Raw genomic sequence first — 19,224 nt, 5'->3', positions numbered from 1 at the left:
AATTGGTCTCGTATTGGTCACACGCCAAAGGGCAGAAGATGTCACAAGTCCATGTGCCTTCTTCCTTGCTCATTCATTTCTAGTATCCTTGGTTCATTTTACCCCTGATTAGCCACGTGGCTTAGAGCAAACCATTTAAAATTCCCGTGCTGCTTACCCCTAGGCTGGGACTGATACCTCCCAACGTAAAAAATGAGAGGCCAATAAACCCTTCGCAAGCTGCATCCTCCAAAGGGGAGGCACTATTGTACGTTAAGGAAATAAAAGGCGAACTCAGATAAGCTGCCAGGTATTAATGCAAAGTAATAAACCAGGAAAAGGCCCAACAGCAACGTTTTATGGAGACAAAGCAAGAACTTCTCCCAAGGAGGGGGGAGGCCAGGAACTGAGCTTCTAATCTAATAAATCAAAGCAGAAAAAAACAAACCATTAACAAGGCCCAGCAAATGTATCTCAGAAGACAGCTGCAGGGAAAAATAAAAGGAGCTTACAGGTCACCTGGGGTGCCAGATTAAAAATCCACAATCAAATACTGCAAAGCAGTATGAATCTTATTTAGTGCCATCAAAACATAGTTTATAGAGCACTTCCCCGCTGGGCCCTGGGCTGGCGGCACGGGAACAGGGGCTCAGAGGATGCCCTAGACCCACTGGGAGCAGCGTCACGGCCACGGGGGGCCAAGGGAGGACAGCAAGAAAGAAAGGGGATCAGAATGAGGACCCCAGCAGCGGCAGGAGGCAGAGGCCCCGGAGAACCCACCCCTGTCTTTGATGATTCCCTTTCCTGTCTTTTTTGGGGGGGGGGGCGGGGCGCTGAACTCTCCAGCATTGAGCTACCTGCAGCCCAGAGCTAAGTGTCTATTTGATTTACATAATAATGCCTTCTCCACACTCATGAAGCTCTCATGAACCACCAGCATGGATCTGGAGCCATTTGTCAGGGCACGTTTTCTCCATGTCTTCCTCCTCGGTGTTTTCTTGCAGAAGCCAAGGTTAAAAAATGTACAGTTGGTCCCAGGACTGCATAAAGTTAATGGCCCAACAAGCAACTGCTGCTCCAGGCTTGGGGGGTGGGTGGGGAGGGTGGGGCAGAGTACAGCCCAGGCATCTGGCCATGGGTTCCTCCAATTCATCCCTTCCCACCCTCACTCAGACCAGAAGGAGGGTACAAGCATTTCCACCTCAACTGCTGGGGATCCAATGGTGGGTCACAGGCCTCACCCCAAAAACCCCAACCCCTCACCCCCATCCCCACCCACCTTGGCCTCCACAGAAAGCCCAGGCACAGAAGAGTAAATCAAAACTAACTGCCTGCTTCTCTAACAGCCTGTAAGAAATGAATGAAAAACCTAACATTCCTTCCTTCCCCTGAAAAAAAGACCAATCAATACATACTTGCTGAGTGCTTCCTCTATTCTTTCAGATCCAGGTGAATTAAAAACAAGAACCATGGACCAGACAGGGAGACCTACATTAAACTAGCTCTGGGAGGAAAAGAAGACAGGCTGGCAACAGTGAGCCACTGAAGTTTATAGAGTGGGAGAGTAGTGGCCATGTTGCAAAGGAGTTAAAGGGATCAAGAAATGATGAGAAGAAATTCAAAACTGAATCACCTCTCTCTTTCTCTCTCTCTCTCTCTCTTCCTATTGCTGGAAAAGGATATAAAACAAAAAGAACTCCTCCCTCCAGCCACCTGCAAACCATTATATTAAAAGTTTCCTAAAAGAAACCCCCAACAATGTTATCAGATGCGAAAGACTATTAAAATCAATGGCTAACTCAAGTACGCCAACTCTTTGAACTGAATCCCTCCCACATCTGCCAGAATGGACTTTCTTGGAAATCATTAAGAGCTGCACAAACAGCCAAGACCCCTTGCCGACAAGTCAGATCACCCAGAAGTGAAATTGGCTAAAATCTTCGATGGAAAGGGTCTCTTAGGGAAGTTTCCAATAAAAGCATCTTGGAAGGATTGGCTCTCAGTGAACCGAACTCCACAGTAGACCATTCCAGTCAGGAGACATTAACACCATCCCCATCCTTCATGCCCACATCCCTTTGTTCTTCTGGTTTTTCATGGGGTTGAAGTTAATCCCACCCTGGTGGTTTAAGATCCCCCTAAAACCTAGTCACTTCCCATTCTATCTGCCTGTTTTTCACTACAGGTTGGCAGTAAAGCCTTTAAAATAAAATGGACCCAGATGCTCAGGGAAGTGGGGAAGCATACATCGGACCCACACACAGACCAGGAGGGAGAGGAGATCCCCCGCAAAGATGGGCGCTGTGATTAAGAAGAAACGTGAGGCCCAACATCCCTGAAGCCACAGGATCGAACAAAGCAGGGGGCAAAAAGATGGACCTGGACGATTGCCAACAGCAGCAGACACAGGGCAAGGTGGGGCCCCGGGCCAGGTGCCCAGGTCCGCATGCAAACAGCTTATGAGGGGGCAGCAGGCTTCAGCACACTTGGCCCGATGACCCTCCTCTTCTTCACCCCACCTCGGCCACCATCGCTGACCCAGCTCCTCGGAAAGGGTGGGAGGGGTTAGTGGAGACCAAGAGACTTCATTCAGCCCCTCACAGAAAAACCCAGAAAACGACTGTAACGGGAACTTCCCAAGAAACGACTTGTCGAGTACTACTTGTCTATCCCGTGTGAGCGTGTGTATCCAAACTGCCTCTTACAAAGACACCAGTCAGTCTGGGTTAGGGCCCACCCATGGGACTTCATTTTAACTTAATCACTTCTTTAAAGACCCAACTTCCAAATACTGCCCCATTCTGAAGTCACAGAGGTTAGGGCTTCAACGTAGGAATTTGCAGGGGGTGGGGGGAGGGGGGAGGAACACACAATTCATCCGCCAACAAATGACAATGGCAGTAACTGACCTGTTAAGTAACAATCATATTACACCGGGCACTCGATGTTCCTCAACTCATTGAACGTTTACAAGTGTTCTCATTTCTAAGTCCCAGATAACAGCTCCAGGTGTCACGTGGTTCAAATACCCACAAGCCTAGCCACAGAGGTAGTTCTGAGCCCAGGAGAGGGATAGATGGTGGTAGGGCTGTTTCTGGATGGCAAGTTCTTTCACACTCCCCAGTTCAATGAGCCCTGAACACGCCCTGTAACTCATCCTTCAAACTGTCTAGGATTTTGTGGCAGGAAATGACATATCATATTTTCTTTGTCTCGTATAAAAAAAAGAAAAAAAAAGTTTCAGAGGATTAGTCTGAGTCAACTTCTTAATGGAGACTTCATTTAATGGTGCCAAAATCAGAAATATGTAAACAAAACCTATCAGAGTGGAGGAGTGGCCCCACAGATTTAATTGGTGCTGCTGGAACGACCCTGTGCCATTATTTACTGATAGGATTAGCAGATGGGAGAGTGCAACCACTCCCCTGACTTGAAATAATGTAAATGTATTTTTCCTAATGTAATTTGAAGTGTTAGTTAATACAATAATCCAACACAAACAGTAGAGCTGATATGGGGAATTGTGGCCACCAATCACTGCAACAGTGCCTAAAGGAAACGGGGCTAATATGACACCTAATCAAAAAACAAAATTAAACAGGATAAAGATTAACAAAAATTAAACCAGATATTTGACATTTATTCCACGGCTTCCATGGCTTTCCAGAAAATCTGGGGGCTCGAAGAATGAACCCTGTAATGTAATAACTCATTAATTCAACATCCCCTACCCCCGCCCCCCACACACACACAGATTAGAAACCAAATTCAGGAGTTGAACAGTGTCAATGAAAAATGTTCAAAATGAATTGTGTCTCTTTCTTCAGTTCCTCTGTTATTTATTCAAGCGTTATGGGAACTGAAACCAAAAAAGTACAAAGTCCTTCACAAGCCAAGGGCTTACGAGACTTGGCCACTGTTCGTGGCATCCCAGCTTTGGGCTGCTACATAAGGCTTCCATGATGACCGAGACATGGGTCTTATTCTGGAATCTTAACAACTCCTGAGCCCACCAAAGAACTCCATTCTCCAGGAGAGATCTCATTACCTACTACCTACTACCCTGATATGGGTCAACTCTGGATGTGGATTTTCTACAGCTTAGGGAGGAAGAAAGAAAATTCCATGAAAGCCAGGTTCAAACTCGGATGCAGGCCTTCACTAGTTGTGTGACCATGGGTAAATTACTTAAATTATCTAAGTTTCAATTTCCTCATCCGTAAAATGGGGTAAAAATGGAACCCTCCTCACAGAGTTGTGGTGAGAATTTAGTCACGCAGAGCGCTTAGAAGACCTTATCAGTCAATACTAAATTATGCATTGATGACAACATGGAGTAACAATCAGATACCACCTTACGCCCATTAGGATGACTGTTACCAAAAACACAGAAATCAAGTGTTGGCAAGGATGTGGAGAAATTCGAACCCTTATGCACGTTGTCAGTGGGAATGTAAAATGGCGCAGCTGTAATCCTCAAAGAATTACAAATGAAATTACCCCATGATTCGGCGATCCCACTTCTGGCTATTTATCCAAAAGAACAGAAAGCAGGATCTCAAGGAGAGATTTGCAGACCCATGTTCATAACACCACTATTCACAACAACCACGAGGCAGAAGCAACCCATGTGTCCATCGATGGATGAATGGATGAGCCAAATGGGGTAGATACATACACTGGAATATCAGCCTTAAAAAGGAAGGGAATTCTGACACTTGCTGCGACACGGATGAACCTTCCGGACATTGTGCTAAGAGAAATAAGCCAGTCACAGCAAGACAAATACTTTCAGATTCCACTTTAGGAGGTGGTATTCAAGTAGTCAAAGTCATGGGATGGGAAAGTCGAATGGGGTGGGGGAGAAGGGGATATAGGGCATCATTTAACAGATATAGTTTTGCAAGCTGACAAGAGTTCTGGAGATCTATCCCACAACCATGTGAATATACTTCACACTGCTGAACTGCACACTTAAAAATGGAAGATAGAAATGTAAATGAAAATGGAAATTTTATGTGATGTGCTTTTCTACCACCATTTAAAAAAAATTTTTTTTAATTATGGTTTTAAATCTCTCCACATGGAAACAACTGAGTTGTTTCGGTGTTTTAGAAAATGAACTCTAGACGCATCCAAGTCAGCCAGCTAGCCCCCCACCCCTCCCTCAGCGTGAGGGTTCCGAATCTGTGGTGGCACAGAACTAACACCCACAGATTGCTCAGAGAAGGAGTGCAGCTCAGCGTCAGGAGTCAGCTGCTAATGAGATCAGGCTCGGAGGAGTTTTGAGAAGTTAACTTGAAAAGAAGTATTGTGCCTTAAAACGGATTCTATTTTAAGGCTTCGAGACAAAAATCCTTCCCCTGGGAAACTGCCTCCAACTCAATGATCACATCCTCAGGAGCGGAGACCCTATTTTTCATTTTGGAGATGTTAGCACTGAGCCGTTCCAAGAGGAGCAATGACAAGGAACATTAACACGTGATATGTGGCTCCAAGGCAGCGAGACCTGTGGGCACCAGGGAGGCCCCAGCCAGCAAGCTCTTAAGTTCCAGGGTCCATCTTTCACCTCCACGGCAGCCCTGCAGAGGGGACCCTGTCAGAGATTTGGGGAAATTGGCCCAATTCTATCCACCAGGCTGTAGCCCCAAGTCCTAATACCACAGCTGGGTCACAAATAACAAACAGCTCGTTTCTGCACACATATACCCCCCAGGGAGCCTCACACCAATCGGCCTGAAACGCTTCAGAAGGGACTGCCTTGCACAGACCTGAAGGAGGGAAGCTTCACTGACTCCTTGAACCCTCAGGCCTTCAATCACCCCTCCACAGCCAACCTGAAGCCTGCTCTCCTCCCATGTCTCCCAGGGAATTGAATACCTCCTTTCCCACTTAGGAAGCATCCGACACATATCTGCAGAGGCTACTCCCCCTCTCTCATATGGACATTCCAAAGCCACTAGATTTCAAGCCAGCACGTCTTACTCACCGGTGCACCCCCAGCACCACTGCATCTAACAGGTACTCAGTAAATGTGTGCTGGAGGAACCACACTTAAGAGCCCATTAAACAGCCCCCGGCCTACCTGGTTCCAGGCAAAAAGCTCTTTTCCCCAAGCATCTCTGATGAACAAGCAATCAAGATCTTGTCCCACTGCTAGACACCGGTCCCAAAGCACACCCAGAGCAGAGGCTTCCCCCATGAAAGGGATGGCCAAGGCTTACATGGGCTGCTGGCGAGCCACAGAGCTTGAACACACCATTTCCATGACAGGCTTGTTTCACTTTCTGATCTTCTGTTGGTCAAGAAAATCCAACTTGGCTGGGAGAAGGAAAGAGAGTTATAGGTGGGCGTATATATGATTTCAACTTGAAAGTTTCCTCTGCTACATCTTGGATTCTTGTGAATAAAACCTTAATCTGCTTAACTGATGTTGTGCCCCATGGTGGTATCTCCAAGCTGAATCTCGTTCTAGAAGCTTCATTCAATAGCCAGAAGTATAACTTTAAAAGGAATTCCATTCTTTACTCATAGCTTCCAAAGGGCATTAACAGGGATTTACTCATGCAGTGAGTCAACAATAACGTTTATTGAGTTCTTACTTTGGAGCAGACCCTGGAGTGTGTGCCAGGGATATACAGGGAGAAAAAACAAAAGCTCTGCCCTCAGTCAGCCTCTATTCTAATTGGGGAAATGGGTGATAACAAGGAAAAAGAAGAAAGAAGCTAATTTCAGAAAGTGATACTTGCTCTGGAGAAAACTAAAGAGAGCAATGTAATAAGGGAGAATTCTTTAGAGCAAATGGTCAGGGGAAGTCTCTGTAAGCGTGTAACCTCAGAAGCTGAGACTGATTGATGGAATCAGAGAGTCTTTAGGAAGAACAGCATTCCAGGTGGTGGGAACAGCAAATGCAAAGGACTTGAGGCAGTTTTTGAGGCGGAGAGACCTCAAAACGGAGGACCTTTACGGAGCACAGCAAGTGAGGCCAAGAGCTGTAGAAGACAGACATGAAGGTGGGCAAAGGCTTGGTCTGCAAGAGGCTTGCAGACCGTAGTAAGGGATGAGAATTTCATTCCAGGTGCAATGGGAAGCTCTGACGGATTTTAAGGAGGGGACTAAGGTAAACTACGGTACAAAGAATAGATCATGGGGACAACTCTTCATTATGTAGACTTTACTTGTACGCCTTGGCTAACTTCTCCTGTCTATTCTACCCCAGGTCACTCTCAGAAAAGTTTAGATCAAACGAGGTGAGTATGGTGGATTATCTCTGATGGTCATGAAGGGTGATATCTGGGGGAAATCTAACAGGTTATTCATTTCATATGTACACAATGAGAGAATACTTGCAGAGAGCTTAAGACCATACCTAAATGCAACGGGGCTCTCAGAAATATTTGTTGGATAAACGAGTAAGTGATTAAACACACTGTCTCCACTTAGCTCGATGCCAAGACAGATCAAAAAAGTCAAGGGACACGCTGATACTCAGCACAGCACCTGGTCCATGGCGGGGGAGGGCTCTCAACAAGTTAGAGAAACGAGTGAAATGTAAGCAAAATGACAGGCTATCCGTAAGATTGCCCTGTATTTTTCTCTTTGAACGATAGTCAATATTTTATTATTTCTCAAACCTGACTCTAGAATCCTGGCTACAGTTCAAAAGCAGGCATTCCTGAGATCTAAATGTTTTCTCTTCAGACCCATTGTACATACTAAAACACTTTTTCGGAAAGTCAGTTCTTGTTGTGATGAATCCATCCTCTCTTTCCAAAGGGTGAAAGCTGCCCAGTGTCTACTCCTCAAATTCCCCTGACCAATTTTAGCAAAAAACAGTTTCAAGACTTAACCTATAACAAAAATGCAGCACCACACCCAACACCTCTCGATTTTGTTGAACTTTTCTAGAATGGAAATCACCGTGCTTATACCTTCATCTGGGAATAGCACAGGCTCAAGACAAAACACTTACATGGTGAAGTTTTCTGACAAAATCTCATATTGTCTGCAATTTACCTTAAAACACTCCGGCACCAACTGTGTGACATAGCGTACACCCATGTTAATGGAGGTGTAGTCAGGTAACATCTAAGGTCCCTAAAGAGGAAACACACACTGCGAGGGACGGTTAGTATTTGCAAACTAACAATCAGAAGCTCACTGCCCGTTGGCCGTCCAGTAGCATATCCGCCATCTTTATCTCCCACATGCACCAGAAGGTGGGAAACTCAGCATAATGAATATTGGAAATAACTCCACACTGGAAAAGAGAGGGGTGTTCAAGATGTGTGGTTTGGCTAGACTTGTCTACTTTTTCTCAACAAATTCTAGGCCAAAACCTACATCTTTCAGAGTACACCCCAGCCCAGAGTCCCCCAGGGTCTAGGAGCAGACATTTTCAGAGGATTCTGTGGCCTGACCCAGCTAGAAAGTTAGCTGAATGCTTCCCCAGAACTTTCTCATCTGCCCTGAGGGAAACTTCCATGTGAGGTACAGAGAACCTGAGAGGACAGACAATTGGGACTTCATCAGGCTCCGAGCACAAAATATAACAAAGGCTTATGGGACTCCTTGCTGGAAAATGTGCATGAGTCAGGGTTTGGTCTAGGCTTGCTTTCTCCATAACATTCCCACAATCGATTCTGAGGGAAGCCCAATGGCCCTCAGCTCCCTTGAAATGCCAGAGACACAGATCTCTGTCAAAATTAGGCATAATAGTTGTTATGGGCTGAATTGGGTCACCCTAAAATTCCTATGTTGAGGTCCTAATCCCCCAGTACCTCAGACTGTGACTATAATTGGAGATGAGGCCTTTAAAGAGGTGGTAAAGCTAAAGTCAGGCTGTTAGGGTGGGTGCTAATCCAGATCTGACTGGTGTCCTTAAAAGAGGAAATTTAGACACAAAAAGAGACACCTGGGGTGCATGCACACAAAGGAGAGACCACATGAGGAACTCGGCGATGGGGCAGCCATCTGCAAGCTGAGGAGACAGGCCTCAGGAGAAACCAACCTGCCGACACATGAATCTTGGACTGCGACCTCCAGAACCCTGAGGAAATACATTTCTGTTGTTGAAGCCCCCCGGTCTGTGGTATTTAATACACGGCAGGGCGGTCCGAGCAGACTAATACAACAGTGGACAGCAAACAGGCTTCGGTGCACGTACACACACATGCACACATGCACGCACGTGTGCACTCGCACACACACACCCCTCCACCTGCAGGTGCCCCAGGCTGCCCTAGCTGGCAGAGCAAATCCTCACTCTCCATGGTGCCTTGACCTGGCCCTGCCTCCTTGGACAGGACAAGCCCCTGTCTCCTCCTCCCTCAGACACTGGTCCCCCTTCCCAGAAGTCCTGGCTCCCTGACTAGCTGGCTTAATAAAAAAAAAAAATCATCCACATAAAAAATTAAGTTGTCAGATAACATGTCTAAACTCTAAACAGCATTTTAAACATGCAAAGAATATATACAAATAATAAAACGATCCATAACCCAACCTCCCACTTCTTAGATTTACTTCTTACTTTTTGTTGTTGTTGTTGAATATTGTTGCCTGTGCCTCTTAACAGTGTTCTTAACCTGAAGGAGCTGGAAATCTCTGTTCAACGGGTGACCTTGAAAGACATTCGGCTGCCTCTCCAAGTTCAACTCCCTCTTCTGTAAATTAGGGACAATGAGAACCGCTCCAAAGCTGTTGCTTAAACAAGCTATTATTCCTCAGCACCCTGTATAGCAGGTGGCAGGCACTCATGAAGAGGCGCCACTGTTATTAGTCTAGTGATTATTGCTAACAACAGGGTCGTTGTAAGCCAGAATTTCTGACAGAGTCATGGGGTGGGGAGAAGGCTATTTTTAAGCAGACGGAACCTAAACTCATCCAAGGCTGGGTTCTTCATTTATTCGGGGGGGGGGGGCGACTGTGTCTACCAATGGATTCAACAAAAGCAAGGTGAGACACTAAAATATCTCACACCAGCAATGTGGCTTGCTGTTGCTTATTTGTAACTGTATCCAGCTATGCCTCTTCATAAAAACCTAGCGCTATGGGATTGCTAAATTGGACTATCATGTATTTGTATGACAAAAATGGAAACTAGCAAGACCCCAGTGCTTTTAAAACACGCTCCCTCATCAGAAATACCATTTCGGCTGCAAATTGGGAGTGTAGTGGGGCCTCAAGCTGGGGTCTCCCTAGTCCTCAGGAGGAGAACTCTTCCCTCCGATTTGCTTCGGGCCCTTTCCAACTCTACACTCCGTGGTTTCATGCTTTGGTTTATCCTAGGAAACGGCCCTGGCAATTGGGGCCTTTCATGGGTGTTCATTATAAATAGGCACCACAGTGAGGCCTGACAGAGAAGTTCCAGGAACACACCCTCCAGACAGTGTCTGCATCCAGAGGAATGAACCAGAACACACAGCTCATGAACCCTGGGCTGGCTCTCTCAAACGCTCACGCTCACATGGGCCCTGAGGCCCAGGATTAAGCTCGGGCTAATTAACCCCACAGTCCAGCCCAGCAACAGGCAACAGCCAAGAGGCACAAAGCCAGACCCCCAAAAAGCTGAAGTCATCATTTTCAAGAGCCAGACGCACCGCGGGCCGTTCTCAGGCTCCCGACCCAACAGCCAGTAGCCACAGAGTGGTCCTCAGCTAATATTCATTTCCATATTATTAAGAAAAATCCATGCTGACTTTAAAACTTTTTTCCCATAGATGCAAAGGGAGGCAGGAAGACAGTGTGTGACTCAATTACATCTGCTCGAGAATACAGACTAATACTGATCATATTTTCCCTAAAGACGAAAATCTAAAGGTTGAGCAGGAATGACTAGCAGCATCATGTGCAGAAAGTAACACAACGAAATGAAACTCACAGCCCAGCAGAGAAGGATGTCGGGAGAGAAACACGCACACACAAACGCACCATGCATGCATGCGCGGATGCACAGGCACTCATACACAGAGCTGTGTGATGATTTACACTCCAGCTCCAAACCAAGTCAGGCTGTGCCAAGGCTCTTCACCTCAGATCGCCCTGCCACCTAAAAATGGTGTGTTGAGTGTTGCACTCAGAGTGGAGGAGGAAGGCGGACCAGCAGGAAGTCTGCGGTCAGAGGTCTTTTCATTTTTCCACTGTTCCCATTTTCAGCTCAAGCGCTCACGATGAGCCCCACCGATCATGAAAGCACTGTGGCTACCGAACATTAAAGATGCTTTGGGTCTGAATGTAAGGCTCCCCCACCACCACCACCCACCTCCCAGCTCCGACAATGGATGGGAACATGAAGAGGTGCCCAAATCTGTCCTCTTTTTGCAAGGAAAGTCTAAACTGATGCACTGTACAGCTGTCACCGCACAGAACTCTGAAGTCAGGGCTGGCTGTTCGATGTCAGGCTTCACCTTCTGGGATGAGGTGGGGGCCAGGATCGGTGGAGCTCCCAATGACCGTGGGCCCTTCTTGGGACCTGCCGGCCCAGGCCTCCTGCTGCTGCTGAGTCTGGGCCCCATGCTGCCCTTGTGACCCGCCCCCTAAGCAGCTTTCTAAGATCAGATCAGATACAAATGTCCCTTTAGGTGACCCCTTGTATTCTCCACTGGAATTACCTACCATTGCGGAGGTCAATTTTGCAGAGCTACCCAATCTGCCAGAGATGTGTTTCTCAAAATGAGGTCATGGAGCCCTGAATCAGAATCACCTGGGGGATCTGTCCGCCAAATGGAGTCCCACCTGAAACCTGCTGAATCCAACCCCACATCTGCATCTTGAGCAAGCTCTCCAGGCGATTCAAGAAGCCCATGAATGTTTGAGACTCACTGCCCTACTGCAGGAGTCCCCGCAAAAAATTTCCAAGGGCAGGTTTAAAAGAAACACACATTTCTGGACCCCCACAGCCTGCAAGAGCTCCCTCCCTGAATCCCTGATGGAGACCATCTGGGGTGGGGCCTGAGAATTTAATTCCCCAGAGAGCACCCATGTTTGTGAGCTCCCGACATCAGGCCGTTTCCCCCCAAAAGTGGCCCCCACTCCTTCCCCATCCTTTTCCTAACTCCCACTCACCCATGTCTTAGAGAAAGAAAGCCTTCTATGAGCACCACCACACCCCGGTCACCAGTACCAATTTGGTTTCCTTACCACAGCCTCTCAACATCCTGTCCTCTTTCGAATGACTTACCTCACCTGTTATTAAATACGTACCTGTTTCATACTCGTTTAATGTCTGATCGTCCACTACACTGAGAAGAATGACAGGTGTGTATCACTGACCACCTACAGTGTCCCCAGACAGCGACCTCTGTGTGTTGAACCTACTCATAGGGCAGGGCTGAGAAGCCAGACCCACCGATTCCAGCTGGGAACAATTCCCACTGGCAAGAAATGTGTTCTTCCTGACTCTGTTTGTTTCCCAGGGCTGCTGTAACAAAGTACCACAAACTCAGTGGGCTTAAAACAACAGAAACTTACTCCCTCCCAATTCTGGAGGCTGGAAGTCCAAACTCAAGGTGTCCGCAGAGCTGTGCTCCCTCCAAGGCCTCTGGGGGAAAATCCGTCCTTGCTTCTACCCGACTCTGATGGTTCCTGGGGTTCTTGGCTTGTGGCTGCATCTCTCTAGTCTCTGCCTCCCTTGTCACGTGGCCTTCCTCCTCTGTTCTCTTAAAAGGACACCAGTCCCTAAGCAACCCCCCCACTCCAATATGACCTCATCTTAATTAATTACATCTGCACCGACCCTATTTCCAAATAGGGTCATATTCTGAGGTTCCAGGAAGGACATGAATTTTGGAGCAACACCATCCAACCCAGTCCACTGACCAAGCAGAGGTTCATGAAATATACTTGCATTCAACAAGGACTGGACAGATAACCATCTGAAGTATAGAACCCTAATGTAGCAGAACGAGTGGTTAACCCCCAATATCCATTCTCTAGCTCTCTTTAGAGCTAAAAGACCAAAATATTAACAGAGCACGTGACCGCACAGAATAAAGACTACCTCGCCCAGCCTTCCTTGCAGACAGCAATGGCTGTGACTCAATGAGACATAAGCAGAAGTAATGGGCGCAAGGGCACACCCTCCACCGCACCTCTCTCCCTCTTCCCACTGGCAGGATGCAGACATGGAGGTGAGTCATTTTCAAAAAGTGGATGAAGATACAACCTTCGGTAGAGTGATGCAACAAGATGGAAGGCGTGTGAGCCTCCAGCACCACGGAATCGCTGCATCCACCCAGAACTGGTGACCCAAGGAAAATAGGCACTACCGGCTTGTTTGGGCCACAACAGTACTTGTGTCTTCCTAAAACAGGAGGTAAATGGACTCAAAAATTCATGTCACCACTTTAATCAAAATTGGTTTTCCAAGTAGCAAAAATAAAATTCCAAAGAATACTGCCTACTCTAAGAGTGCAAGGTGTCTTTTTAATCCAATTATAGATTTTTCACCTCTTGCCTTGGTTATTCTTCTGAAAAAAAAAGAACAGCCTTCAACAGCCCATGGTGACCCTGGACCACAAGCAGCCATGATGCCACATGGAGACCACATCACCAAGGCCACACTGGAGCATGCCCAGATGCTATCTTATTTTCCAAAATAGTTTCCAAAGCCAATTCTAAACCTCTTACTTTAGTCACAAGATAAGTCCTAGACACTCTTACCTGAGCTCTTCAGTCAAGGCACTGTGAACTTCTAGGATTCCACAAGCTGGCTAGAATTCCTGCTGGCCAAGTGATTAAGCTGGTATCACTTGTCATTTTGGTTTTGCGAGGTGGCTCCTCCCAACACTCTCAACACGGGTTTGATGTCATTGGTACAGCTCAATACAAACACTGTGGTTTCTGACCAACATTCAGTGCCCCATCTTAAACAACAGCACCCCCAGTTTTCTTTGGAAACCATTCTCTCCCCATTCTCCCCGACTCTCAGCTCAACTCTTCGACTGGGCATGTGACCCCAGCCACACCAATGATATTCATTCATTCATTCATTCAACACATATTTATTGAACACTTACTATAAGCCAGGCACTGTTCTAAGAGTTGGGGAAAGGACAGTAAACAAAATATAAAAATCCCTGTCCTCATAGAGTTTACAGTATAGGACTTTTACGGAAACTGCTGTGAATGAGAAGTACTCTGTCTTTTTATCGGGATTGCTGAGAGGACGGGATGGTGGCTGGAAATGTTGGCAGCCATCTTGCCACCAAGAGGAGAGAGACAGGGCATTAGACCTGATGCTAGAGTGCCTGTACCCTGCCACACTTTTTCAATTCTCTGTGCCCAGAAAAAAATGGTCCTTTTTTTGCTTAAACCAGTGTGAACAGGGTCAGGGAGAGGGAGACCTACATCTGAAAGTCTCCTGACCAACCAATATCTTAAGCTCCCTAAGAAAGGTATTTGAGGTAAGTTTGGAAATGCCAAGTAAAAACAGGTAATTTTTCCGAGAAGGCCCACTCTTGAATATTCCTCACTGCCAGGCACTATTTTAAAGTTTCCTTCCATGTTGTCATTTCCAGTTTTAAAAACCACCTCTCTAGGGGCATCTGACTGGCTCAGTCAGGAAAGCATGCAACTCTTCATCTCAAGGTTTTAAGTTCAAGCCCCACGTTGGGTGGAGAGATTACTTAAAGATAAAAATCTTAAAAAAAAAAAAAAGACATCCCTCTAATCACCTCCTAGAATGGAGGAACCAGTTCATGGCCTCTCCCACAGGGCATTAAGAACCAAATGATATCAACAGCTCCAAAATGACCAGAAACTAGATGGTTCCAGCCACCTGGCACTCTTGAAATTCCCTGCCATTGCTGATGGCTACAGGTAGCATCACCTTTACTTCCCAAAGGACTAAGTCACAATGGCTATTCTCAAGGTGGTTACTGGGTCCCAGTGCCTCCGATAACTGTTTTCAGCCGTAGGCAGGGATCGCCATGTTCCAGGGCCCTCCGTGTGCTTACAGGTTAGCAGGAGTGTCTGAACTAGACACAGATAACCAAGGTTAATTGACCACATCCTATTTAACAGGAAACCTACCAGCCAGCTATTTTAGAGCTATTCTCACTTCCCCTCACCCTCTTCTCCCACAGCGCAAAGTTGATAGGAAATAAGAGTGTGCAAAAAGACAAAAGGGGGGAGTGACAGTGAGGACTCGAATTCTTTTTTTTTTTTCAGATTTTATGTATTTATTTGAGAGAGAGAGCACAAGAGAAAGCACAAGAGAGAGAGGGAGAAGCAGACTCCCCACTGAGCAGGGAGCCCGATGCAGAACTCGATCCCAGGACCCTGGGATCATGACCTGAGCTGAAGACAGACGCTTAACTGACTGAACCACCCAGGCGCCCCAGAATTCTGACAGAAAAAGGCTTAGGGGAGTCTCCCTGGTGGAAGAGGCAGGAGGCACTGCATCTGCAAACAGTGCATTTGTCCTTCATGTGTGTTTTGGGGTGATTAGGTGTGGGCTGGTGGAAATTGTGGGGGGTTAATGTTTCCCCTAAGCCATCCCTTGATGCTGCCATTAGAGTGGTTTCACCCAGTCTTAACTCCAATACCAAGAATAAGTGACTTACCATTCTTATTTCAAAGATATACTATAGAACTCAAAGACTTATGTATAAAAATGTTAATTATAGGGGCGCCCGGCTGGCTCAGGTGGAGGAGCATGTGACTCTTGATCTCGGGGTCGTGAGTTCGAGTCCCGCATGGCATGCAGACATTACTTAAATAATTTTTTTTAACTTTAAAAATGTTAATTATAGCATTTTTTTAAAGGGAAAATCTTGTTTTAAAATGTTCAAGAGAATGACTAAATTAAACCCATCAAGGCGGATTCCCCTCTGGAGGCACAGGCAAGAGAGATGTCACATGGGAAGCCCCATCTGCCCCGTGTGCGTGTGTGTGTGTGTGTGTGCGCACGTGTGCACATAACCATCAGCAACGTCTTTTACTTTCGCAAAAGGAAAGACACAGTCATCAGCTGGATTTGGTTGTGTTTTTCTCTCCCCCTACGCCCCTGCTTCCTGTTTAGGGGAGTCTGTCCCCCAAACCTGAGAGCATCACCAAGATTCAGCTGCCCAGAGAGGCTTCATTCTCAGACCACCGCTGACCACGACCCTTCGGGGTACAAGGCACTAAAGAATCACTCCACGGTGCCACAGTGTTGAACGAACTCCCTCCCATCTGAATTCCTTCCTCCATTAGCTGAGGACCATCGGGTACACAATATGCCTCCTAGAGCTATTATTATGTCAACTGTAGAGCAGTTGTCCGTTTTCCTTCCCACACAGGGAACATCCCGCTATACATCTTTCCTCCTCAATCACAGAAAAGAGGTTTGCACACAGACACTAACCCCATGGTTGGCAAACAGAAGTAAGTTCTCAGTAGGGGTGCCTGGCTGGCTCAGTCGGAAGAACATCTTGATCTTGGGGTCATGATTTTGAGCCCCACACTGGGTGCAGAGATTACTTAAATAAGTAAATAAACTTTAAAAAGAAAAAAAGACATAAGTTCTCAGTAGAGCATTTGAAGTCTGACAGACCCGGGATCCCAGCTCTAGCACTTAGCAGCTACGTGTCTCTGTCCACTCGGGCTACTGTAACAGAACAGCAGAGAATGGGTAGCCTATAAACAAGAGAAATGTATTTCTCACAGTTCTGGAGTCTAGAAGCCCAAGATCAGGGTGCCGGCATGCTCAGGTGAGGCTCACATCTGGCACCTTCTCTCTCAGTCCTCACATGCTGCAAGGGGCAAGAGATCTCTCTGGAGCCTCTTTTATGAAGGCACTAATCTCATTCCTGAGGGCTCCACCCTCATGACCCAAGTACCTACCATGTTCCCAGCTCTTTTTTTTTTTTTAAGAGTTTATTTATTTATTTTGAGAGAGAGAGAGAGAACTCAAGTGTGGGGAGGAGCAGAGGGAGAGGGAGAGGCAGGAGAATCTCAAGAAGACTCCACGCTGACTGTGAAGCTCGACGCGGGGCTCAATCTCATGACCCTGAGATCATGACCTGAGCTGAAACCAACAGTCAGACGCTTAACTGACTGAGCCACCCAGGCGCCGCCAAAGTTCCCAACTCAACACCATCACCTCTAGGCCTTAGGATTTCAATATATGAATTTGGCAGGGAGAGGGAGAACAAAAATTTAGACCACAGCGCTATGTTACCTTAAATCAATTACAAAACATGTCTGTCCCCCACCTAAAAACGAGGATGCCGACGGAGCTTCCCTCACCAGGCAGTTGAGAAGACTAAAGCGTTTAACACAAGTGAAACAAGGCACAAAGCAAGGAAGCAGCTAAGATGGATCTTTTAATTGAACTTCAACCCTGAGGATGATCCAATGGCCTCGTAGACACGCACTGAGATTGTGGAGGTGGCTTTCAGACCAGCGCTGGCCTACTAATGAGTTTCCCTTTCCCTGAAAGTCTACTGCCAAGGTACTTTGGGACAATGAAGGAAGTTCTAGTCTCTTCCCAGCTGTCCAGTGGAACTTCGCCCTGCGCTTCTTGGCTCACTGACTCAGTACGTGCAAGCACGTACTCAACAAACATCTATTTTATAGCACGTCTGCGACAGGAGAGGCACCGGGGACACAGTCTGTGCTCTCCTGAAGCCTGTCACCTAGTGTGGACCAAAAATGAAGGGAGGGCATCCATGCTGAGTCTGAGGGAGGCTCTGTTGGGCATCTGGCTGACAGCTACATCAAACTGGCTGCAATCAGTAAGACCAACTATTTCATACGCAGCTGGTTGGAGCATAAATGGACACAACCGTCTAGGAAACAATTTGGCTATGCTTATCAAGAGCCTTCACAAATTTATGACCTGTGCATTCCCATTCTGAACATTTATTTCAAAGGAACATTAAGAAACTCAGATAAAAATTTATGTACAAAGAGGTATATCATGGCAATTTTTAAAAAGGGAAAATCTTTCTCGAAAATGTTCAACAAAGGAGAATGACTAAATTCTATCTATATGATGACATATCCATATGATAGAATATTATGACATCCATGATGAAATATTATGGTGTTTTCAAAGAAAATTGGATCACATGAGAAAATACCCATGATTCAGTACTAAATGGTAAAAGCAGATACGCTATACTACACACACAAGGCTTTCATCTTTGTAAATATATGTGTGTGCACAGAAAAACAAACTCGAGGTTAACAGAGATCCTTCCTAGGTGGCGGGGATCAGGGATGACTTTTTTAGAAGTGGATCTGTTTTTTCAAAATTCTCTATAATACACCTGAATTAAATTGATAGTCAGAATTATATAGGTGTACATATTATATATACATTATATTATGTTATACTTATGTTATATATACATTATATTATACATTATACATATATATACATTATATTATATATTATACATGCTTATATATATATAAACACTGCTTTACTCTGACATTGCATGGCAGGGGAGGGGACAAGGGTAGAACAGAGCCAGTGGGGTTGCCAACCCTGTCACTTGATAAATTGTATACCAACGTCAGCTCCATTAAGACAGGGATCACTGTCTGTGATTGTCCCCTGCTGCTTCCCTAGCACTTGAAATGGTCCTGGCACACACAGTAGGCATTCAGTAAATGCTTGTTGAATAACTTGATGAATACCTGGAGTCCAGCTCCAACGTTCCTCCTCTGTGAAGTTCCCTGACCTCCCCTAAACTAATTACTCCTTTTTTTCTAGCCGCCTATAGCCATTATGACAAAGCTCCACAGCCAACAATTATGGGTCCGCCACCACTTGCTAAATTACAAGCTATCTGAATACAGGAACTAAGTCTTATTTAGATTTGTCTCTTTAGTCAGATAAATGTTTGGCCAATAATGTTTGAGTGATGGATGGAAGGGTAGATGGATGTCAGTTTGTTCATACCGTATGAAGTCACTCATTTTAGGGATGCCTGGGTGGCTCAGTCGGTTAAGTGTCTGCCTTCGGCTCAGGGCATGATCCCAAGGTTCTGGGATTGAGTCCCGCATCGGGCTCCCTGCTCAGTGGGGAGTCTGCTTCTCCCTCTCCCTCGGCCCCTTCCCCCCCACTTAAAGAAAAAGTCAATCATTTTAATGATGATTTAACTCTAACTATAAATGTGTATCAATTTTGAGACCCACTAATAAACAAGATCTGAGTTGGAAGAAATAGTCTTAGAAATAGTCTAAGAAGTAAACTGCAAAGTCTTTGTTGGTTTTAGCCTTGAAACTTTCTTCCAACAAAATTTTACTCAGAAC

The 19,224-nt window shown here is 46.1% G+C and overlaps 1 protein-coding gene across 5 annotated transcripts in view; it reads right to left on the bottom strand.

Moving 5' to 3' along the window:
- CHST11 (carbohydrate sulfotransferase 11) overlaps positions 1-19,224 on the bottom strand; it is a 250,240-nt gene that overhangs the window by 217,055 nt on the left and 13,961 nt on the right. The window contains exons 1-2 of one of the 5 annotated variants that reach the window (XM_088025308.1): positions 13,639-13,714; positions 6,204-6,300 (exon numbers count right to left, since the gene is read on the bottom strand). The exons of 2 other annotated variants lie outside the window; for them this stretch is intronic. The gene's annotated coding sequence lies outside the window, so the exon portion shown is untranslated. Of the gene's footprint in view, positions 1-6,064; positions 6,178-6,203; positions 6,301-13,638; positions 13,715-19,224 lie in introns of those variants that run through there. 2 more of the 5 variants (XM_088025307.1, XM_028121668.2) reach the window with 2 other exon arrangements.

This window comes from Eumetopias jubatus, unplaced genomic scaffold, assembly GCF_037043125.1.
Source record: "Eumetopias jubatus isolate StellerSeaLion01/CBP00866 unplaced genomic scaffold, mEumJub1_p1.0 scaffold_8, whole genome shotgun sequence".
Lineage (NCBI taxonomy): Eukaryota > Metazoa > Chordata > Mammalia > Carnivora > Otariidae > Eumetopias > Eumetopias jubatus.
This window is presented reverse-complemented; position numbering and strand designations above follow the sequence as displayed.